This window comes from Lagenorhynchus albirostris, chromosome 9, assembly GCF_949774975.1.
Source record: "Lagenorhynchus albirostris chromosome 9, mLagAlb1.1, whole genome shotgun sequence".
In the NCBI taxonomy this organism is placed as follows: domain Eukaryota; kingdom Metazoa; phylum Chordata; class Mammalia; order Artiodactyla; family Delphinidae; genus Lagenorhynchus; species Lagenorhynchus albirostris.
Genome location: NC_083103.1, coordinates 57397869 through 57422786, shown reverse-complemented (window position 1 = coordinate 57422786; position 24918 = coordinate 57397869).

Sequence of the window (24918 nt, the reverse complement as noted above, 5' to 3'; positions counted from 1 at the left end):
GTTGGGGCCTTTTGCTAACTAATTTCTGCCAATTTGTCATTTCTTGGATCCTTGATTCTTTCATCTCTAAGCTAAAATAATTGCATCGACCCTGACCAGGGTTGGAAGGAAGAGTTTGCACTCAGCAAGGCATTATTAATAGTTCTCAATAAGGAATAGATTGAACACTTTCCTCTCATTCACTCTTGCACATGCCCATCTGGATAATTTTGGCTTATTTTTCTCTCTCTCAAAGGAACCAGAAATGCATTGCTAGTTCATTCCCCAGGAGCAGTTATGTTTCCCAGTGCAGGAAGCAACTTAATATACATGAACAGGAGTTGGCCTGGAGGGTGGCACAGACCTCAAACACTGAGGTCCAGCCAGAGCGTGATGACTCATCTTATTTTTCTGCAGAATTCTTATGGAGAAAAAGATTGTCGTCTCCGTTGACTTGAGTTGAAAGAAAATGGGGTGGATTGTAGAAACTCCATGAGACTATCAGCTCTAGGCTGCCTTAGTTTAAGTTATCAAGGCAAGTGTAAATCTAGCCCATAAGTCGACTTTTCTGTTAATGCCGTACGATCCACCAGGGAAAGTGATGGACGCTTCACGTCCATTATTGATTTGAGTTATTGCTGCAACCTTGCAAATTACGTATTGGTATTTTTACATCACCAGTGCAAAAACTAGATTTTGGTAAGATAAAATAGCCTGCCCACAGTCACACAGGCTTTGCCCACAGCTCTGGGGCTCCACTGGTAGAAAAGCAGTGCATTAGAATGGTTCGGAGTGCATACCATGGGTTTCAGTCCCTACTTCGCAACTTAAAAGCAGTGTGTTTAAATGTATTTGGTTTATCTGTGCCTCAGTTCCGTTTGTTGTAAGATGGGATGGTAATATTTCATAGGGGTAGCAAAGATTAAATTAGTTGAAACTTGTAAAATGCCCAGTACCTACAAGCCCAAATCCTAATCGGCTGTTATTTAGCATGTATAGTAGTTTTATCCCCCTAAATCTGAGTTCCCATGAAGTTAGTCATTTATTCAGGAAAGCTTTACGGAGCATTTTCTGTTTGGGCAGGCACTGTGCTAGGAACTAGAGATCCTCTTTCTTGGAGGTGATGTGATTTTGATAAGGTGATGTGATCTCCCCTTCCATTAGTTCAGAGTTTTGTAAGGGGTCAGAATATGTTACCGTAAGTTACGTTCTCCAACAGAGGCATGATTATGGAGTAGTGAGGGGAAGGAGGGAGAGATTAAATAGACTCGGAGGGATCTGGCAAATCCCCACAGAATTTATACTTTTTTAAAGTTGGAACTTGAAATATTTATTCAATGCAACCTAAAGATCAATAATGGACATTACAGAAAGACTGACCACATCAGTGAAGCCACAAAGGCACACAACTACATCGCATGTTTAGAGAATTTACAAAAGGAGAAGAGCAATGAACAGAAAAAGAAGTAGAGGTGAGGGCAGAAATGTTAGTTGAGGCACATTGCCAGCCATGCTAAGGAATTAATCTTAAGAACCATGGGAAAACTCTGAATTGTTTTAAATAGAGAAGTACCACCATCAGACTTCCATTTTCCTTTTCAATTGTTCTTACTCTTCCACTCTCTACCACATCTCTTCCCCCCGTTCCATCACAAATAAGATTTATTTTATTACATGAGAAGATCACGTCAATGTGGGAAGACGGGGCTGGGGTAGAGAAGTATAAGGGGAGAAGTGGTATTTGAAATGAGTTTAGAAAGTAATTTCATGGTAGAATCAGCAGAATTTTTAAATTAATTGAATGAAGAGTGGAAGAAAATCAAACATAAACAACTCCAAGGTTTTCATGTTGTTACACAGGGTTAAGTAGATGGGAGTGTCAATCACGGAAATAAGGAGCATAGGAAAAGACGTGAGTTTGAGACGGAAAGATGCTCCTTTGGATATGTAGCATTTAATGTACATTCAGGGTCTCTAATAGGCTTTGGGAGATATGTTATAAAGCATTTCACTTTAGACAAACTGGAACGGCTAGGTCAGTGTTTTGAACATTTACAAGTCACCGAACAAACATTTGCAATAATGAATGGAAGAGTGTGTTAATACTTGAATGGATGAACTTCTGCATGAGTGAGTAATTGATGTTTGAAAGAATGTGGGAATGAACAAATAAACATTTGAAAGAATTCATGGGCATGCCATTGCTATTCCTACCAAAAATCCTGAAGCAGATTTGAGAGTTGGTTTGTATATTTGCAAAAACCCACGTATTAGTAGAACTGCCTCAGCCTAACCAGAAATGCAAAAACAAACAAACAAACAAACCTTAAATCCAGTTATTTGTTAGACTTAGCTGACCTTTGTTGAGCACATCTTTCACATACTAATCACAGCATTTCTGTAGCGTGTCAGTCAGAAGAGACTTAAAAAAAGACTTAGAGGACTCCAAAAAGATCCAACACAGTTTCTATTTCTGTCAATCAAAATCAACAAGGACAGTATCAAAACTGAACCAGGAATATTCAGAGGTGGCCTCCGCAGCTCTCTGATGGCTTCCCCCCGAAACAGCCCCTCCCATTGTCTCCCCCCTCCTGTAAGCCAACAGATGTCCACATGGACTTAAACATTCCCAGCTCAGGGTCAGAGGACGGCAGTTTTTGCACTGCTCTGACGTTTCCATGAACAAATCCAATCACCTCTACAGTTCTCAGAGTTCTTATCTTTAAGAAAAGACAGATTAAGTAGCTCTGTCATAATCAACCCAGGGTTTTGATAAAATCTTAAAGGAATATTTGTTCATTGCTTTTTTTCATTTATTCATTCATTCAGCAAGTTTTTACTGAGGACCACCAGTGCTGGGTATAGGGGCTACAGAGGCAAGCAAAACAAGTGTGGTGCCTGTCCCCACATGGCTTATAGTTTCATACTGGGTCCAAGGTATTTGGGAGTATTTACAACAGCTGGCTGAATGCCATCCACTTACCTATGACATTCTCATTGAAAACTCATTGGTTTTATTGCTTTGGGGCTAAAATTTAATCAACTCAGTAAATTCTACTCACTTGGTTAATCCCATCGTATCTGTAGCTGGAAAACTCGAGTTGCCTGCAGGTACACTTGTGTGGGTATGAGAAGGTAGCAGAAATGCCCATGATGTGCACTGTATTTGGAGCCTTTGGCTTATTTATGTAATTGCTAAGGCCGTGAAGTATGCCCAGTGTATAGGAGACTTGGGCTCCAGTGTCAGGATAATCCAGGATTGAAACCTGGCTCCTCTACTTACTAGTTATCTGGCTCTGAGCAATTCACTTATTCTCAGCCAATAAATGAATTTTTAGGTACCCTTTGGTGGAAACGTCACCCACAAGACGTTCTTACTCTTCCCAACAGCTTTGGGACAAGGCATTATTAGTCCTTGGGACAGATAAGGAAATTGAGATTTAGAGAGGTAAATACAGAAGACTCAGAGCTTATAACTGCAGGAGGAAGGATGAAAAGATAGGATTTTGACTTCAAGTTCAGCGTCCTCCTTGTTATCACGCCATCTCTGGAAGCTTTGGAAACTCATCTCCTTTGCGTCCCCTGCCATGCATAGTGCAGTGTCAAGCACTGGGTGGTGGCAGTCCTCCCAACACTGATAAGGAAGCAGCTCCTCCCTGGGGGGGATAAGACTGACCCCCATCTTGCTCTGTGCAAGCTGGTTTCCCTATCACAGGTGTACTTCTGCAACACAATTAATCTCTCCCGTCTCTGAATTCTGAATCTGTCCAAGCCTGTCCTCGTTGTCAGCAGATATCTTAGAAACCTCATCTTCAATGTGCTCTCCAGTAACAGCAGCAATTATTCTTAATCTTTATTTATACTAATTTGATGCTTCAGCAAGATTATGTATTATGCGTGTCCTTCCTAATTTTTTTTCTTTCTTTTTTTTTAAACCGTAAGCGAGAATCAATGTAAGGGATTGATGTCAAGCTTTAGGTAGGTATTAACCTGACTAGGGTTATCTAACCTTATTATGTTGAGGGTAGTTCCTCTTCCGTATCTTCCAGCAAACCCTCAAATTGATTTTAAAGTGCTGCGATTGACCTAAAGATTCTTAACAACAGGAGGTTTAAATGATTTTCATTGTTATGCTTCCTGCCTATAATACCAATTACCGTCCAAAGTAGGGAATTAAATTTCACTATAGATTTCAATTCTGTCAAGGGCCCAGTGTCTCTTCCAGACAAAGATTGGGAAGAAGAGGCACCATCATTCAGTTCCATCTCTCACACCCAGAAGAAATCCCCTTGCCCACAACCCCTGCTTGACAGACACCCAGTCTCTGTTTGAATGATATCTGGGAGCCGCTGGGATCAGGAGAGGACTTGGGCTGAGGACTCAAAGGCCAGTTTAAGCCCCTGTTCTGCCACCAACTAATTTTGTGAATTGAAGTATATATAATGCCTGATCTGTTGAAGGCTCAGTCTCTCCATTCGCAAAATCACGCTATTAGACTCTGTCTCAGGAAAAGTAGTATCTATCTCAAGAAGAGTCAGTGCTTGAAAAGGGTCAAATTAAATACATAATTCACAGCAATGTATATGAGCGTGTGCTTTTTTTGTGTGAGCATGGGATATGAAGGTACACCTCAGAGACCCCAAGATTGCACCCCAGCTTTGTAGATTTTTTCTTAGGACCTCTAATAAGTCTAATGAGTCTACTAAGTATCTTAGATCTTCATGCCTTCCAGCCATGCCTGATTTATAGCTGGTCCAAATATAGGAACTGTGGCTTCTCCGCCTCCTCTCCATCTTTCCCCTTCCTTCTTCTTCTTCTTCCTTTAATTTTATAATAGAAGAGTGCTCTTACAGTAACTAGAACTCTTTTGTTGAAAGAGGAAGAAACCCAACTTAAACCAGCTTGAACAAAGAAGACAATTATTCAAATAATGCAGACTCTCACAGAGGAACTGCACTGCAGGAAGTGAGACAGGGGCCCAAGAAACATCACCATTTTCTCATTTCATGTTTTTTTTTTTTTCCCCCTGATAATTGGTTCAAGTATTTTCTTATGCGGTAGGTTTGCTTTCTTTACATGTTAGAAAATGTGTGCTCCTAAGTTTTGCACCTTCCAGGCTGAATCACTGGGGATATTCTGCATCCGTTTATAATATCAGTTAAAGGCACTAGTTGTCCCAAAAAGGATCAGGTACCCAATAAACCACTACACTGAATGATGGCTGCTCCTGGGGTCACCATGTTTATGTAAGGGGCGTGTGGGATGGGGGGACAGTTTTCTGAAGAAAGGTGAAAGGCCAAAAACCCTGTAGAGGGACGCTATATAACTAAATGGTTACACAGGTTCTTATACTGCATTTCAATTTACCCTTCTTTAAAAACCCTCTCCACTGGTCTGATTTTGTTTTGTTTTCCAAGTATGTTATATACAATATAATTCTAATCCCTCTTCAACATGACAAGCCTCTTAAAATCTGTTTCTTTTTAGACTTTGATATTTTTCAAGCATAAATACTACATGCACTATAATCGTGTTACAGATTGGAAGTTATTAGATGGTGAAATTCCGCGGTGGCTTTTGAAAAAATGATTCTGGCATAGGGCCCTCTGCGTTTGCTGTCCTCTGCTCTAGTGCCCTCACTGGAGAGAGTGCAGAGCCCTGTGTTGCTCAGAGATGCTCAGGTCTATCTGTCTGCCTGCCCACTTTCAAAACCCTGCTGTCATCCCAGGCGATTCTGTTCCACCATCCTCCATACTTGGTGAGGTCATGGAAAGGGTCAGAAGTCATGGCCCACAGATAGCTGTGTGACTCCCTGCAAGTTAAGTAACCTCTCTGTGGCTAGTATTTCTCATCTTCAGAATGAAAGAGGAGACATGTACTTAACTTGTCCCATTCTTCCCAGGCACATTAAGTGCTAGCCTCACTCTAATCCTTCAAAATAGATATTATGTGTTGTAAATTTATTGCACTTTAGAAATGAAGGAAGCCCCAGCTATAGAGTGGAAAGAGTTCTAGGTTTCAATCAGCAAGGTCTGGATTCAAATTTCAGTTCTGTAAACTGGAACAAGTACTTTCTCTAATTTCAGTTTCTTTCCTGTAAGGTAAATACAAGCATACCTTCCTTGCAAGGCTTGTGAGATAAAAGATAAGATGTTAAGCACCTGACATGTCTGTCATATAGTAGGTTGTTAACAAGTAGCTGTAGTTTATGTATGTGTGTGTGTGTGTGTGTGTGTGTTTATTCATTAATTTAAAAGTCTAACAGTTATTAAGGAAATAGACCTGGTTCCTACTGACCCTGGCACAGCACTGCAGAGTTGCCTAAGTGAGAAGAATTCAGCTGCAGTCCAACACATGTCGTAATTCCTAACATTTGACTTTGTAACTTCTCTTATGCAGCTCTTATTTGAAATGACTATTGCTTTCCTCTATCCATAAAGGCATAATATGTATGACATGTCTGACCAGGTCCACACTAAAACAGTCTGTCCCTGTATCTCAGTTTCAGTTGTGGAATTTGAGTGTTATTTATGGAGTGTTCCGCATACCTCTTTCTATGGTGAGTAGCTTGTATAGGGAGTCCTCATTTTTGAGGAACCAAAAGTGAACTTTGGTTATATCTTATAGCTGTTCTATAAGCCATCCAGCACCAAAAGTATGGCCCAAATTTGTTAAAAATGTATTTAGGCCTGTTCTCTTGATGCAATGACTAACAGATGGTTATTTTTCTCAATTTATGTAAACTCATATAACTTATTTAATTATTTATTAATTTGATAATTTCATTTCAAATACTGAAGTAAAAATGGGAAAAATGATACAACTGAATAATAATTGAATAATACTAATAGAGCAGTCAATCATCATTCCATGCCACATGAGTCCTTCCCTGATACTCTAACTGCAATTTCTCTTTCATCACCAAAATAGGATCTATGCTATAGAAGGTGGTTCTACTGGTAAGGAAGGGTGAGAATGTTTAAATTAAGAATGTTTAGAAAGATTAAAAGTTAGAAAGCTAGGAAGTGGCAGAGCCACGTTTTCTGATCTGTCTGGATCCAGAACTCTTAACCACCATGTTACACAAAGCCTCCTTCTATTGCAGTAATCCTGTCATAAATTATGATAGGTCTTGAGGCTATTAACACCTAAAAAAACAGAATTATTATTTGAAAGAGCTTGGGATTTAGAACTGCACTCTCCAGTACGGTAGCATATTCAGCAACTGAAATGTTGCTAATGCCAGTTGAGACACACTGTGAGTATAAAATGCACACTAGATTTCAAAAACTTTGTACAAAAATAGTAACATAATAATTTTGTGTTGGTTACATGTTGAAATGATAATAATGGTCATCGAAGATATATTACTAAAATCAGTTCTACCTGTTTTCTTTCTTTTAATGTAGCTACTGGAAAATTTTAAATTACACAGGTGCCTTGCACTATTATCTTTGCATTTGACAGGGCCAGCCGAGGAGACAAAGTAAACAGGCAATTTTAACGCAGTTTGATTAGTTTCAAAAGACATTGTCATAGGGAAGACCTAAAGAATCCTAAAAGTTTCTTGAGAGATGTGTGAGCTACAAAAGAGTAGTTATTACAGAGCTAAAAAGAAGGAAAATGTATTTCAGGAAAAGAAAATGAAATGATTCAGTCAAGAAGTGAGAAGGAGCTCAGCCCATGTAGGGAACATCAAGACATGGCAGTAAAGTGCAAAGAGTAGGAAGACAGAAGTGGCAAATGCCTCTGGGATCATACAAGGGAAATTTTCATCACGAAAGACTTGGAGCTACTCAGGACTGGGGATCTTGAATATAACAAATTCCACTTGCATCTACATAAGTCAACTTGATCCTCTGAGCCAATACTGACCCTTTGGTCACAGCTCACCCTGACCTCAGTAAAGCACACGAAGCACAGCTCCTAGTAGAGTGATTGACTGGATTTTTGTGATTTTTGACTTATGTCAATCACATCTTCTGCCTTTTGTCACAGACATTTCTTGGGTCTAGTTGTCTTAAAACTATATACAAGTGACCCAAGCAAAAGTGCCTTCTTAAATCAAGCCCCCAAAACCCTACTGAAATTGACACATATATTGATGTGGTGTGGATACTGTATCTGATTCTAGATGCTTCTCTCTCATCTTCCATTTAGGTGCTCTGGTTTCCAAATCACTCATGGTCCGGGCACACTAATTTTATTCCAAAAGGGAGGCACGCCAGTGCTCTTCTAAACCTGGGATAGGATAGGACAGGAGAAGCCCGTTATTTTTCACAAGAAATCAGGAAAGCCTCTGCTCCTGGACTGCCCTTCAGGAGGGTGGGCCTAACTGGAGACACAAAAAGCAGAAGGCTTTATGGAGAGGAATCTCACTAGGAGAAGAAAGGACAAAAGATCAAAGAAAACAGTAAGTACAAAGGCACACTTTCGAGCTAGGACCTTTCGGAAGCCTCCATGTATGTCTCTGTGATTAGCAAAACACCAGGGACATCCCTAGTGGCCCACAGATGTTCGCATGAGTGCAAAAAACCAAAAATGAATGAATGAATAAAGAATCAGTCACCTAATGCATTAAAATCTAGCTCTATCATGAACTTGTTAAGTGTCCCTGAGCAAGTAGCTTATTATTTTTTTGGAGGGGGGCTCTTTATTATTTGTTCAGAATATATGTGGCCTTAGAACTTACTTCTAAAGCTTAATATTCCGTGGTTCCATGCGCTCAGGAATATAAATTTCTGAGAATCTCTCTCCTGTCTTCTACGTACAGCTCAATAATTAGAAAAAAAAAGCCAAAGAATAGCGATAGCAGCAATACACCTATATGTCAGTTTTTAAATCTATTTAACAATACAAGTATGCCAAGGATTTTTCTCCCTTTATTTTATTCAGAAGCTCATCCTTTCATGAGCAAATAAACAATGCATCCACTTGGTTTTCAGTTGGTAAGAATGTAGTATATGTCCTTGAAGATATTTAGATGTTTAAAAATATAGAGAGAGAATGGAACCATGAAGTCACAAAAAATGATCAAGTTTTTCAGTCACATTTTATTTCTAAGACTCTCAAGAATTTTCACAAACTATATAGGCATATACCACCTCTTTTCATATGCCTGAAACATAAACACTCAAATGCATACTATCTGGCGATATGTGAAATGAAAAAGGTACATTTGCAATTATGGAGGGAGATTTCCCTAGGCTGTGTGTAACTTTCTAAATTAGTGAGTATTTGTAGAGTCCCTAAGTGAGACTATTTTCTTTTTTCATTTCTCCTTTTCTAGAGTTCCTTGAGATAATTCTAACTAGTATTTGTTCAAGATCAATTTTAGAGGAAATAAGTTACTTACTATAAGATGCAGACTCGTGAAAAATATCTCATCACTCTTTTTATATTGACCGCTTCCAGATTCAGAGCTAAAGTTATCTTATACACTACAATGAAGTTGAAATGGTGATATAGTGGTTGAATACCTTTTATGAAATTGCCATGCTTCTAACATATGACATATTTTCATGCTCTGAAAAACTCTAGCACAGTAAATTACTCTGAGAATCACACTGCACCTATTTTTTTGCAGAGAGAAAATTTATTTATTTATTAAATTTATTTATTCATTCAGTGCACATTTACTGATCAACCAGGATGTGTCTATATGCTTTACTATAAAGAGGAATACCAGAGCTCCTGCCTTTAGGATTGCACAGTTTCATTGGGTGCACACACACACAGAATATTAAAATACAGTTTGTAGAAAAATTAATAGAAAGGCAGGAAACTGCATTAGGCAGACTCCTCAGAGACACAAGGCATCAAGATAGCATTAGATATGGAAGAGATTTATTGGTGGAAGAGATTTATTGGTGGAAGAGACTGGAGGAAGATTAGGGTAAGTCTTTAGATCAGGATGCAGATCTGACACCGACAGAAGGAAAGAGGAGGAAGTAGACATGGGGTAGAAAGCATCTCAGAATATATCATAAGTCCCAGAAAGTTTAGCCAGAGCCATGGGGAATCCTCAGGCCAAAGTTATTTTGTGGAAGAGCCCTGCTTCTCTTCCGAATGGGCCTGATTTGTACCCCAAACATGCCCTTTCATTGGCCGGGAACAACCTGCACAAAGCATGACCTTAACAGGAATGCACTGGTAAATCCAAAGAAGAAAAAGCTGGGACCGTGAATTAAGCAAGCTCCCAGAACAGGAAATGTGACTGACCCATTTTCATGGTTACCCCAGATAATTAGAGCATTATAGGAGATTAGGAATGTCTGCCTAAGGAGATGTGATATCTGATCTAAGACTTAAGAGTTGGGTACAGAGGCAGTCAGATGAAGACTAATAAGGGGCAAGTTATTCCAACAAAGAGTTACAGCTTGAGTTAAATCGCAGAGGAGTGCAAGAGCTGTTGATGGAGACAGTTATTAGCAGTGTAATATTTGTGGAGCATAAAAAGTAAATAAAGCAGGAAGTGGTAAAGGATGAGGCTGGCGAGGTTCTGCAAAAGCCAAATAAAAAATGAGTTTATGTTGCAATATAGTTATCCAGTGGGAAATAGGGAGCCATTGAAAGGATTTAGTCAAGGAATGTCATAACAATAAATGAATTTTACTAAATCACTATGGTAGCTGATGAAAAGGATAGACAAGAATAGAAGAAGCTGAATCCACTTGTGAACTGTTTTAGTAGGATAAAGACCTATATTGGAGCGATAGTCATAGAAATGAAGAAAAGGAGAGGGGGCGTGACATACTTAAGATGTGAAGTAAGTAAGATGTGATTGTGGATATGAGAAAATGAGAAAGATTCAAGGATGACTGCAGTGGTGTGTCTTAGTTGAGTGGGTGATGGTACCATTAACCAAATTGAAATAGGAATACAGGAGTAGTATCAGAGACTATGAGAAGAGAAACCATGGGAGAATTTCAGTTGACTGAGTACTTTGGTAATACCAATATTCTTAAGTGGAAAGAAGAGAAAGAGTTCACACAGAACAAAACAAGATGTCATTTGGTAGATATGAGGAGACTTCACAAAGATTACAGAATGTATAGAAGCGTCAGGTTTTAAGAAGCGGGTGCACGCACAATGTTGTGCTAGAGCTGCTAGCAGTGGCTTGAGTAAACTGTTACGTTTTCAGAATTTTACAAGACAGTTATTAAGTGCAGCCATTATTAAAAATGAAATGATCTAAGCTTAAACGTCATTTAACAACAGAGATAGTAAATACTCCAATCTTATCACTTCCTAATTATTTTACTACATTTTACTATTGTCTATGATTTTGAGGTTATTGACCTCTCATATCTCATATCCATATGATTACAATAGTGTGTTATTGAATATCTCTTCCCAGCTTCATGTCCAATGGCATTATATTGAGAGCTTGAAATCAGCCATGGTGGGAGTATTTTTATCACGGAAATTGGCAAATACTATAAATAAAGTTTTTGTTTTTGTTTTTTTTCTTCCTGGAGAACCATCTGTTGATAGGGTTCTGGTCATGGATACCTAGGAATCACAGTTTCAATCTAGATGCATGAGAGCAAAGTTAGTTCGTTAGCTGCAGTCAAGGCTTTAGGGCTCTGAGCTTTGTTCTCTTAGGAATGGATTGAAAATGCAAGTCCAGTCATAGTACTTAGTAGCCTCCCATTTCACTACATTGGAAAAAATAACTTAAAAAAAAAAAAAGGAATGGATTGAGACCAGCTACAAGAGACTTGAGTTTGTTATAGACTCAGGCAAGTGAGTCAATGTGAAATAAGAGGCTAACACTACCGTAGAGCTGGCGAATAACTGAAGTACTGTGGTCCCCCCATAGGAAGGAAGAGGAAGAACAGATGAATAAGCTATCTTTGAGTAGAAGGATCACCTTCCCTCTGGGTTTGGAAGAGGTATCACGATGTATGGATGTAGATGGTGTGGTAGGAGTGAGAGCAGGGAATGGAAGTAAATGGAATATGAAGTCCTCGGGTATCTCCAGTGAAGTAAGAGGCTCAGGTCATTTTCTGGGACTGAGTTAAACCAGATCGTAATAAAAGCAGGTGTTGATAAACACAAGTAAAAGGACCGATAGGCATTGCCCAAGACTCAGCTGAGATTGGAGACCTTAGTTGTACATGGGTGCTCGTCTGAACAGCTGGTCTCAGCTATGAGGTGTAGGCATGGAGGAAGTGGATGATGGTACTCTGTAAGGTTGGGATTTTATCGGTGAGAAGTGGCAGACCAGCAGGGATGACAGAGGTTTGAAGGTGCTGAAGTGAAAGTTTAGATTTAGATGATCAAACAGGGGACCCAACTGGGTAGTGAAGGATGAAAGGCCAGGAGGAGAAAAGCCCCACAGAGAAGAGATGGTATTTGACCAAACATTTACCAAGAAGTCCTGAAGACCCTGGTTTTAGCAAGGATCACTGCCTGGAATACAGAGTCCAGGGTAAATGTGGTTGTTCAGAGCAGTCAGAGCTCCAGTTACGATAGAGCTACTATTTCTATGGGGGCCCTTCAGGGCCCTGGTTCAGTTGGGAGTCTGTGTCACAGAATGAGTTAAAATATAAGCAAAATAAGCCCTGGTGAAAGGAGGGAAAGATGCCCCCCCTGGTTTAGACCATCATGGAGTTTGCTTCCTAGTAGGTCAGATAGTGCCCCAAGAATTAAAGGGAGCTCTATGGATAGATAAATGGTATTGGCCCTCTAAACCTTGATGACTAAATGCAATCATTTTTAATCTGTAGAAATAGTGTGTAATAACCAAATGCTTAAATCAAATAAGTGGAAATATAGACACACATACACACTTTTTTTCCCCCAACAAATTGGTGACTAAGCATCAGTTTAAAATCTTGGACTATGGTGATCTTCTATTGGCTCCTTTGACCCAGATGTGCATTCCTGGACCCGGAACAAGGAGTCAGAAGCGTCACCATGAGCAACCTCTTTGAAAGCTGATTGCTCCTCTACTTAGAAATCCAATTTTTAGCATAGCAAATCTAAATCTGTATGCCTGGCCTGATTTTCTCATTAATTAGAGTTTAAATAAATCAACTTTCTTTTCTAGGACTGTTTCCTTTCTGAAAATAAGAGATTTGAATGGCATGACTATCGTAGCCAATGTACCTATGAGATGAAAAAACAGAAACCCACTGATATAATCATAAGCAGAAGAGGTTTATTTGAAAAGTACAGGGGAAGCTTGTAGACCCCAATATCAGGCAGCATAGCTGGACCTCACATCTCACAGCATTTTGTGAGCCTCAAACAACCTGTGTGTGTGTGGTGGGGGGGAAAATGGGGGACCACACTGTCTCTTACCCCTGCCACTCTCCATCTCTGCTTCACTGGCACCTTCCATCTGCAGACTGACTTTCTCCACTTAATTACGAGTGACACACAAGGGCTACCACCTCTGAATCTGCCATGGCCCTATGGCTCCATTCTCAAAATCTTTTGTTCAGTATTTGTCTTTTGACCCCAGTACCAAGGAGAGAGAGAATCTAACTGGCTTATCTTGGATCAGGTGCCCATGAAGCTGTGAGACGGTGGCCAAAAATCACGGGACACAAACGCTTTGAATGGAAACATAGAGGCCATTCCCAAGAAAGAGGCATGAGCTGGGCATGCTTTTTAAACATTTCATACAATGGCCTTTAAGACTAGTTCATTTTCTAAATGTATACAATGCTTTCACTCCTTAAGCCTCTCCATAGTTGTATGCTAAGTTTCTACTATATTTTTGCATGTACTTCTAGATGGGTGAGTCTATAAATCTCTTATATTATCTTTCCCCATCATAGCTTCTGTCTCAATAACTTGTGTGTTTCCTTTGTTGACGTCCTGTGTCTAGTGCAGGGTTTGCCTGGCGCGTAGTTTGTGTGATGAGTTGATGACTTGCTTCATGAGTCCCTCCTTCACCTGTAGTCTCTAGAGAGCTCCGAGACCCAACAAAGACTTCCACTGCCCCAAACTCCTTGATTTCAAAACATTCAGTTAGGTAACTGTATTTACTACAAACACAACTACAAACACTTATAAACTGTATGTGAAGAGTAAACGTGTGTCAAGAAATATCCGAACATAACAAGCATGAGCTTGGAGAAAGCTGGTAAGAAAGCAGAGAGAAGAAGCATGTGGGCGAGTTAAAGGCTTTGATTTCTATTCCAGCCTCTGCCTGTGACCTTATAGAATATTACCTTTTTCTCTTCCTTTCTCTTTTATCCCATCAGACTTGCTATACACCAAGGGAGTAAACAGTCGTATTACAGAAGGAATCAGAGGGTGATATGTGAAAGTACAGGCTCCCAAACCAGTTTGAGGTAGATAGGGGTATCAGGGAAAGTAATGCACAGAAAGGAGCCAGACATTTCTTTATCCATCCTAACATATAAAATGAACCCTAGCTGCTGAAGCCGGGGCAGAAATCACAGAAACTGAGCGTATTATTTTGGACGTGTTTTCCCTGTGCCAGATTTTATAGCACATGGAGTCACCCTCTGCCCATCTTCCCACCTCCCCTGCCCACCCACAGACCTCCTTTACCTCCTGCAGGCTGCTTACATCAAATCCTGGTCTAGATGAAGAGGGTGATCTCCCAATTACCCAGACTCCCCATGGGTAACTCCAGTGCAAGTTCAAGCTTACTTCTCGTTCTCTACTTGATAAATTCTGACAGGATGTCAGCTCTGTCCTCTGTTCAATAGCCATCTAATATCGATGGGTGGAGCAGGTGTGCTTCCTGGGGTGCGAATTAAATGATGGTCTGAGCTCGAAGTTCTTTTCAAGAGCATAACTCCACTATTATCTGGATGGAAACGTAGAGCTGTCTCTCTCATGTCATATTACGATTCTGGTGTGACAAAGTGATGTACTGGTTCCTGACAGACCACCTGGCAAACTTAGCTGGAGCCAAAAATGGTGGCAAGCTCTTCCTTTAAGGCCTCTCAATTCATCTGCTGAAAAAAGAGTGGAAACTCTTCCTCTCGTGGGTCTCAGCCTGGGAAAGGACTACTGTCCAAGGCAATGTGTGGAAGTCTGTGGGGTACTTTGGGGTGTCTTGATGAGATAAAGGGATTGCTACTGCCATTTAATGCCTGTAAGCCAGGGACGCATAGCACTGTTTCTCACACTGAAGAATTGCACTGGAGAAAATGCCAATATGGCTTTGCAGCTAAACCAGGCTTGATCTCCTGGGATGTGCACAGCAATGCCCAAAACTCCCTGTCCTCCACCCCAAATCCTGAATAGGCCACCAAGCCCTCTGTCAGTCTACCATCTAAATCAATGGTCTTCAAGACGTTTGGTTCATACGCCCCATGGGAGAATTAAGAAAAATAGCTCTGGGCTTCCCTGGTGGCGCAGTGGTTGAGAGTCCGCCTGCCGATTCAGGGGACATGGGTTCGTGCCCCGGTCTGGGAAGATCCCACATGCCGCGGAGCGGCTGGGCCCGTGAGCCATGGCCACTGAGCCTGCGCGTCCGGAGCCTGTGCTCCGCAACGGGAGAGGCCACAACAATGAGAGGCCCGTGTACCGCAAAAAAAAAAAAAAGAAAAAGAAAAATAGCTCTGTACCCCCTCACACATTTTTTAGTTGGCATGTACAATTTTTCATTATAAATGTAAATAGTTGCAAAGGATATAATTTACAGCACATTGTAAAAACTAACATTTAGATGTAAAATTGTTACATCACTCTTCTAAATGTATTATTCAGTGGAATCTAAATACTACTTAATACCCACACATAATCCATTTAAAAAATACTACATGAACAAGCTTTTCTTTAACAATAAGAAATCTTACTTTGTTACTTTTTCTTCTTTGAACTTGTATTTCCAATCCATTTCCCTCATAGAATTTTTTTTTTTTTTTTTTTTTTTTTGCGCTATGCCGGCCTCTCACTGTTGTGGCCTCTCCCGTTGCGGAGCACAGCCTCCGGACGCGCAGACTCAGCGGCCATGGCTCACGGGCCCAGCCGCTCCGCGGCATGTGGGATCTTCCCGGACCGGGGCACGAACCCGTGTCCCCTGCATCGGCAGGCGGACTCTCAACCACTGCGTCACCAGGGAAGCCCCTCCCTCATAGAATTTCATCCTAATGTAATATATTTGTTATGCTTGAAAGTCTTTTATTGATCAACCTATCAAACTTCCCTGAAACAAAAATATGTATATAAATTAGATTATTCCCATTTCCTGGGACATGATATTCTAAGTGTTCATTTTTTCTTCTAGATTGAGTTATTATTACAATTATTATTCATACATTAATCAAAACCACATATATATAATTTTAACATTAGTAAATAATTATTTGAGATAAAAGCAAAATTTTATTGAAAATGCATCTCAATGAGTGGTGATTTTTTTTCAATCAGTGCATGTATCCATGGATGAATATTACCTATGGATAGAATGAAATGGGATTTCGCTTCAATTTTATTCTTATTTTTCTATATTTTAAATGTAAGCACTGGAAAAATAATTCACATACATAGGTGAACGGGATTGAACAGATTTTGTTATAGCAACTTTCCTGATTTTTGTCTCCTTCTGAATAATATCCCAAGGATCATAGTAAGATCGTTCATCAAAAATCACGTTTAGGGCTTCCCTGGTGGCAGTGGTTGAGAGTCCGCCTGCCGATGCAGGGGACACGGGTTCGTGCCCCGGTCCGGGAAGATCCTACATGCCGCGGAGCGGCTGGGCCCGTGAGCCATGGCCGCTGAGCCTGCGCGTCCAGAGCCTGTGCTCCACAATGGGAGAGGCCACAACAATGAGAGGCCTGCATACTGCAAAAAAAAGATCACGTTTAATGCTACATCAGTTTTCACTTTTTTAGGTCTCTTTCAGTGTCATTGAAAGCAGAAAATAGACAATCCTATTGCCAAAGTATTTATTACCTGGGTGCTGGCCTTTCACTCCACAACTCTTCACCGGTCTTTTGAGTTGTCCTTTGTTTGATGGCCCGAGGTTCTTCCTGCTGGAGCAATGTGCCTTAGAGAGGCTAGGGTGGATGAGAGGTCCTCTCGTTTCTTTTATAGAAAAAAAAGTGTTTTCTCAAAGAAAGATAAAATAAGAGAACTCATTTGATTTCTCCCTTAACACCAAGAGTTTGCTTAGGCAGTGGGGTTTAGGAAGGACCTACAACAACGTTGTGACAAAGACACCTGTGTACCTTCCTGCCTTTTAAAAAAATTTTTGGTCATCCAAGTATATATAAAACCTAAAGTTCACTATTGTAAATAAATGTAAAATAATCCACTCTCTCTACTTCATCCTCTTGTCTTTTACTCTGTCAAGGCCTCAGTCATCTCTCATTTATCCCAGGATGAGAGATGCCTTTAAAAAAATGTTTGGTCACCCAAGTATATACAAATCCTAGTTTAAAGTTCACTGTTATAAATAAACATAAAATAATCCAGTCCCTCTATCTACTTCAGCCTCATGCCTTTAGCTCTGTCTAGGCCTCAGTCATCTCTCATCTATACCAGTAGGTTTTGAAATATACTATGAGAAATGTAACACAGGCCACATATGTAACTTCTAATTTTCTAGTAGCCATATTAAAAAAGCAAAAACAAAGCCAAACAAACCCAGATACTATTAATAATATAACATTTATTTAATCCACTATATGTAAAATAGTATCATTTATAAAATATGTAAAAATTAAGTGTGATATGTTTTAAATTCCTTTGTATAGTCTTCTGTATTTAAGTCTTTGAAATCCAATGAGTATTTCACATTTACAACACATCTCAATCCCGACTAGTCACATTTTAAGTGCTTAATAGGCACATAGGACCACTGGCTACCATATGCCATAGTGTGGCTCTCTAGTGCTAGTAATCATTTAAGAACACCTAGCTTCTTTTTTATGGCTGAGTAATATTCCATTGCATATAATGGCATTTGCAGCAACGGGGATGGACCTAGAGATCATCACACTGAGTAAAGTAAGTCAGATACAGAAAGACAAATATCATATGATATCACTTATATGTGGAATCTAAAAAAGAGGGTATTAGGTGGGGGGAGGGATAAATTGGGAGATTGGGACTGACATATACACTCTACTATATATAAAATAGATAACTAATAAGAACCTACTGTATAGCACAGGGAATGCTACTCAATACTCTGTAATGACCTATATGGGAAAGAAATCTTTAAAAAAAAAAAGTGTATATATGTATAACTGATTCACTTTGTGTATACCTGAGACCAATACAACATTGTAAATCAACTATACTCCAAAATTTTTTTTTAATGTTTTAAAAATTAAACGAATAAAAAATAAAAACACCTTAGCTTCATTCATCCATTCGTTCATTCATTCAAGTTTGAATGACTTTTCATTTTTTTCAGAGCAAAGTCCAAATTCCTTAACATGGCTTACATTCCATGATGATCAAATCTCAGCTTATATATCTAGTCTCACTGCTCACCACTCTCCAAGCTCCAGAGCCCCAGAATAATTCCTATTTTGCTTTCTTATTTGGTGCTCTCTTCACAGATCTTGTGCCTCTGTCCCCACCTTCATCCCATTCTTTGAGATTTATGCTTTGTACAAGGTCTGGCACCGAAGGTGGACTGAATAAATACATTGTTTAGTGAGGAAGTTACTTATTAAGTATATTTCATGAATAAATTTACCCTACAAAGGTTGGGGGGGCAGTAATTACATTTGCAGAAAGAGAGTGAGAGAGCTTGTGGGGGGACACAAATGAAGACTTCTTTTGCTTAAATACAAAGATTAAATGCTTCTCTAGGGGAAAAAAGGACCCTGGCTGAGTAATTATGTCTGCTCATCCTATCAGATCGGAAAGGGTCCTATGAAATGAAAATGAGAGGGAACAGGATGATGGTACCTCCATCTAAAACACCTTGGCAAGCCCAGCTCTCACAGCAAGCTGCTCAAAGCAGTTGGCAGACTATCTTTAAAGCTAGTGGTCATCCCAAAGGGATAAGTTAAAAAATATAAGTTTCTTTGAGTATGTTGTTATTTGCAGAAATGAGACATACCTCTCCCTCATGGCTTTTAAAATGTAAGACAAAATCCATAGGCCCAATATTGGAAATGAATGATGAAGACTGTATGGCAGTCTCCCCCAGCCTGGCTAATGATATCACAGAGAGCTTTGTCCAAAATTAAGAAATGTTACCGTACTGCAGAACTGGCCATATTAGGGTCCCAGCTCTCTGGATAATTAAAATGCCCATTTCAGTGCTCTGAACCTTTGTACAAGCCCTAAGATTTCAGGAATCTGCTTTTGCTGCCTGTACTTTCTTCCTAGTCTTTTTTTTTTAAGCTTTAATATGTGATTTTTAAAAATTTATTGAAGTATAGTTGATCTACAATGTTATATTAGTTTCTGGTGTACAGCAAAGTGAAATAATGCCATTTGCAGCAACATGGATGGACCTAGAGATTATCATAGAAGTGAAGTTAAGCCAGACAGAGAAAGACAAATATCATATGATATTGCTTATATATGGAAACTTCCTAGTGTTTTGTTCTTAGCTGTGCAGCTTGAGGGTAAGGTAGTTGTTAAATTCATCTTTGATAATATTTAATTAAATTAAGTTTAAATTACCTAATGATTACCTAATATACAAGTACTTAAAAATATATATCCCTGGGCTTCCCTGGTGGCTCAGTGGTTGAGAGTCCGCCTGCTGATGCAGGGGACACAGGTTCGTGCCCCGGTCTGGAAAGATCCCACATGCCACGGAGCGGCTGGGCCCGTGAGCCATGGCCGCTGAGCCTGCGCGTCTGGAGCCTGTGCTCCGCAACGGGAGAGGCCACAACAGTGAGAGGCCTGCGTACCGCAAAAACAAAAACAAAAACAAAACAAAACAAAAAAATACATATCCCAAGAATAGTAACAGATTTGTATTAATTTATTTAAACAAGTTATTATAATATGTTTACACGATGTGCTAGGATTTAGGGGTACAGCAATAAATTAGACCACTTCCTTATTCCAAGGATTTTAAAATCTAGTGAGGGAGACTTAGGCCAGTACCTTACAACAGAGAAACTCATGTAGTATTTGTTAAAGAGTAATTGAATTGTGGGATTTAGGAGTGTAGTCTGGGATTATTATATTCCCAACAGCCAATCGATGATCAGTACAGACCAGGTACACATTGACTGTTAGATGAATGAATGATTGAGGCTGTGACTTTTTCCCTTCTTTCCATATACTAATCATAGTCCTCTAGTTCTCTCTTTTCAAAAGGCTCAAGAAAAAAAAAAAAAACAGAGAAAAGCGGAGAGGGAAGAAAGTTGGATTTCCTGCTTACTTTATCAGGCCAGCAGTCAAGCAAACCTCCTCCCCCTGGGCTGTTCCATTGCAAAGTTTGACTTAAATTCACCCTTGCAACGCACCAAGTACTTCCCACTGGAATTGTTCCTTAGGATCCTTTTTGATTCTAATATATTCCTGAAAAACTCCATTTCAGGTGAACACTTCAGGAGAACTTCAGTAGAGGGAACTAAAGGGCCATTGCACCGGGCTGACTGGCTGGGAGGTGCTCAGGCATTGGGGAGATCATGACTTTATTGTTTTAGAAATTTCTGCATAAGGCATTCACATGCAACTTTATGTTTGCCTAGAAGACCACATCTACATATGGCAAACAGAGAAAATATATCAATATTTTGCTAAATTTGCTATTAAATGCCAGGGTATTTGTTTCCCATCATTATTAATTGCCCTGATATTTGTGAGCAAGCATAAGTTTTGTCTCTCTTACTTAATTGAAATTTCATGATAAGCAAACAGAAGTGTTGGAAATGACCACATAAGTATGCATGCACACAACTACAGGCTTTTAAATCATTTATTCATTTAAGAAAGGTGATTGAATTCTTTCTAAATGAAATGCACTCTGATTGGTACTGAGGAAAGAGAGCCTGCACAAGCTCTAGTTGAGGTCCTACTGTGTGTTTGGCCCCTTGAATACATATACCACCCTATTAAATCTTCATGATTTTTAGTGGGTTTTGTATTGTTATCCCCTTTAAAAGTGAGGAATTGAAGACTCAGAGAGGCTAAATGATTTACCCAAGATCACATAGTATGTGGTAGAGCTAGAATTTAAATCTTTTTGCCCAACTTTAAAACGTGAATTTTAACAAAAACAAAGCTAAGTAATATTTCCGATCCACCTGCGGCTTCCTCTTAATCTAAATCAGTGGTTCTCAACAGGGGGTGATTGTGTCCCCCAAAGGGACATTCCTCATTGTCGGGAGACATTTTTGATTGTCATGAATGGGGGCCACTACTGGCATTTAGTGGGTAAAGGCCAGGGATTCGACTAAACCTCCTATAACATGCAGGGCAGGTCCCCACAAAGAACAGTCCAAAATGTCATTGCCGCCACTGGAGAAACCCTGGGATGGATGAGAATAGAAGATATCATATTAGCTAAATTCTTTTAGTTGCTGGACATAAAAACAATAGCTACTTTACACTTTTAAAAATAATTTACTGGAAGGGTATTGAAATATTTTGTGTCATTTAAAGAAGAATGAAACAACCCACGACTTGGAAGTGGACGGTTGTTCATGGTTCTCAGTAACAGGAATTTCCGGACTGTCCTCTCGAAAACACTGCCACAAACATGCCTCACTCAGCTTCTAGAGCAGTCAGTCTCACCCTCTAGGAAAAAAAAAAAAAAGAATCAGAATAACTCATTTTCTTTTAGGTGACTTTCTCTGTACACTCTGGGACAGTGTGACCCATCCATTTGTACTAGAGACCATTTCCACAAAAGGCAGCCTCTCCAAGAGAGGTCTACCACCAACCTGCGTTCGTTTCCTCTGGCATAAGTCACTAAGCAATGTCACTTGGGGACATAGATGATATATGTCATGTGAGTTCAAGGTGAGAGAACATCTGGATCTTCTTTAGCTTCTTAGTACCAAAGATTAAATATGTAACTGTTACTATTTTTTAAAACCCTTGGTGGTATTTTAGATTCCAACTAGATGATCCCTCAAGGCTTCACTGCAGTGGGGGTTTGACTGGATCTTTAGATCTTAAGTATAATTTAGCTGCTAATGAGCATTCATCTATTGATATTTAGCTTAGCTCTGCAGACAATTGGGCCCTTGTTCATAGATCTCACCTTGCCTGCAAGGCTGTCAACCCAGCTCTTCCATCTCAGTGCCATAACACACTGCGATTTTTTTTTTTTTTGTAATTGAGAGCTAGTGTTTGTATTGCCTCTAATGATGGTAAATACCACAGTAGAAAAACTTTCACTATGTGCACAATTTTAATTCAGGTTTATATTTGGGAAACGTTTATAGAACACCCGTTACGTTCTCATCACCTAATGTTCATGTTAAATCCTTCTGTTATTTCATAGTTACCCATTCTAGAGAGTAAGATTCAGAGAGGTGAAGTAATTTGCCTAATATTATAGCTAGTGAATAGGAGTAAAGACTTCCAGGCAGGTTTACTGGTTATTCTCCACCCACCCCACCCCCGTCAATCTTCAGTCCTGTCTTGTTCTGTGACCTGGGCTGGCTCAATATCTCTCTGGTCTCTGGTATGTTTTGGGTGCTGGGATGCAACCATAGGAGACAGGCTGGCAGAGGGAAAGAAGGGTTAAACTATTTCTCTCCCCACTCTCCCTGGTTTTGGGCAGTAGCTTCACCTTCTGTGCTGGTAGGTGAAACTTCCCCACACACCATGGCTCTGGCTCTTACAGAGAGACCCTCTTTCCTCTCCTCGACATCTCAGACAAAACTGTGGGAAAATAACCTTGCTGTTGCTTGCCCTTTCTTGGACACCTCAGCGTTCTTTATTGTTCCATTTAAATCTGGGTCTATGAAAACTTTCTTCCTCCAATTCCCTTGACTTAAGCCCTTTTGAGTGGAATTCTTGATGCTCTATTCTAGAGCTTCGTCTGGCATACTCTAGTCTCTCTGAAGTTGAGGGTGAGTTTTTCTTCTGCCTGGACCACCTCTCACTGGGGCTCCAAATGGGAGCCTCCCCCAGGTATCTCATTTAAAGTTGGGCTGAGACCACAGCTTGGAAAATGTAACTTGTAAGAGATTCCTGGAATATCATTTCTCGAATCTTGTCTGATGTCTTTTAGCAATATCACTGGTCCCGAAAATCTAAATTGTGTTTTTCTTGGCTGCTGGGAAGCTCAGAGAAAAATTTAATAAGCCATTATAGTCATTCTTGTTTAGTTTTAGAGCACTTGTATTACCTTTTCTACTATTTATTTTCATTGCCATTTTAGCATGTATCGTATGTATCTAATACATTGTGTGTGCTTTTTGAGGTAAGGTAGCTTATGTGCCGTTGGTAATAGAAAGACAACTTGGTGCAAGGGAAAAAGACTGGAATTGGACTAGAGATTTTGTTTCAACATGAAATTGCAGAGCCCCTTTAAAGTTAAATTTTCTCATCTGTGAAAGGGGATGGACGTATATACACCAATATGTATAAAATAGATAACTAATAAGAACCTGCGGCATAGCACAGGGAACTCCACTTTGCTGTACAGTAGCAACTAGCACAGTGTTGTAAAACAACTATAGCCTAATTTAAAAAATATGTATATAGTGCCAGGCCAGAGTTGTACAAGATATAAGTTTGACCTAATGCAAAGTCCCCTCAGTTGCCTCTGACTTAAGGACTTCTGATAAAAGCTATAAAGGACAGAGCGGTTGCAGCAGAATAGAGGCAGCCACAGTGGAGCTTGGCTGGCACCTGAAGGGATGCAGACAAGTTAGGATGGAGCCTCATACTGAAGACTTCTCAGCTAACATCCTGTATTGTAAGAGAAGCAGCCAGAAGTCACTGGGGCCAAAGCCACCAGAAGGAGCTCACTGATGACGGAGGGAGAAGAGTGAGGGGTCAGGGCAAAAGGCTGCCTCTGGAAGGCAGGTTCAGAATCCATAAGAAAGCAAGGTGACTGTTTCTGTGGCATCTATTGAAAAAATTAATGTACAACATTTTGTTTATATTAAAATAAACATACACTGTGGAATAAGATGTACATTTTTGAATATACGTCTAAACAATACCCAAGAATTTGGAGTTTGCCTCTTTGGTCTGTAGCCCCAGACACTCAGCGTAGACCTCTGTGCCCCTCCAACATGGGCATGTTTTCATGGACACATTTGAGCGGTTCTGTTTTAAGAACATAGGTTCTCTCAACTTCAGGATTGAATATATTCACAAAGTGGATGATCTTGAACACGTCACTTAACCACTGTGAACCTATCTATTAAATGTAAATAAAAATGTCAAACACAAGTATTGGGAGGATGAAAAAAGATACAACTTTGTAAAGCTCCGTGAACTTGGTGCAGAGTAGGTGTTAAATTAATCTAAAGTCCCCCACCCCTCACCTCTTTGTACATTGTTATAAAACCAACTGGAAACCAGTGATACCTCCGCTGCGTGTTTAATTTTCAGCAGCACATCATTAGGTGAGCACGGAGTGCAACAAAAAATTATGAAATGCAATCTGTCTCTTTAATAAAAACAGGGAAATTACAAACATAAAATTCATTCATAAAATACAGAAATAATTAGTTCACTGCCCTGTTCACGATATCCTGTTTCTAAAAGTGCCCTATACCAGAATATTCCACTAAACCTTGTGACATTTATTGATCTAATTTAACGCTTTTTGTTTGTTAAAGCTGCTTGTTTGCCAGAACCATAGATTATCAAGACTAGGCAACATTAGCCCAGGAAATCAGGATTCATCTAATAGAAATACAAATTCCAATTTTTCCCCACATGTTATGGTTAAGCACCCAGGTTTCTTTCAAGTTCAAATCAAGGTACTGCAGAAAGTTACAGGTTGGCATTTATAAATGCATGAAGTAAATAGATGGAATGAATACTACCTTGTTACTTCAAAAAAGAAAATTTAAATGAAGCTCAAAAGAGGTGAATTGAGAG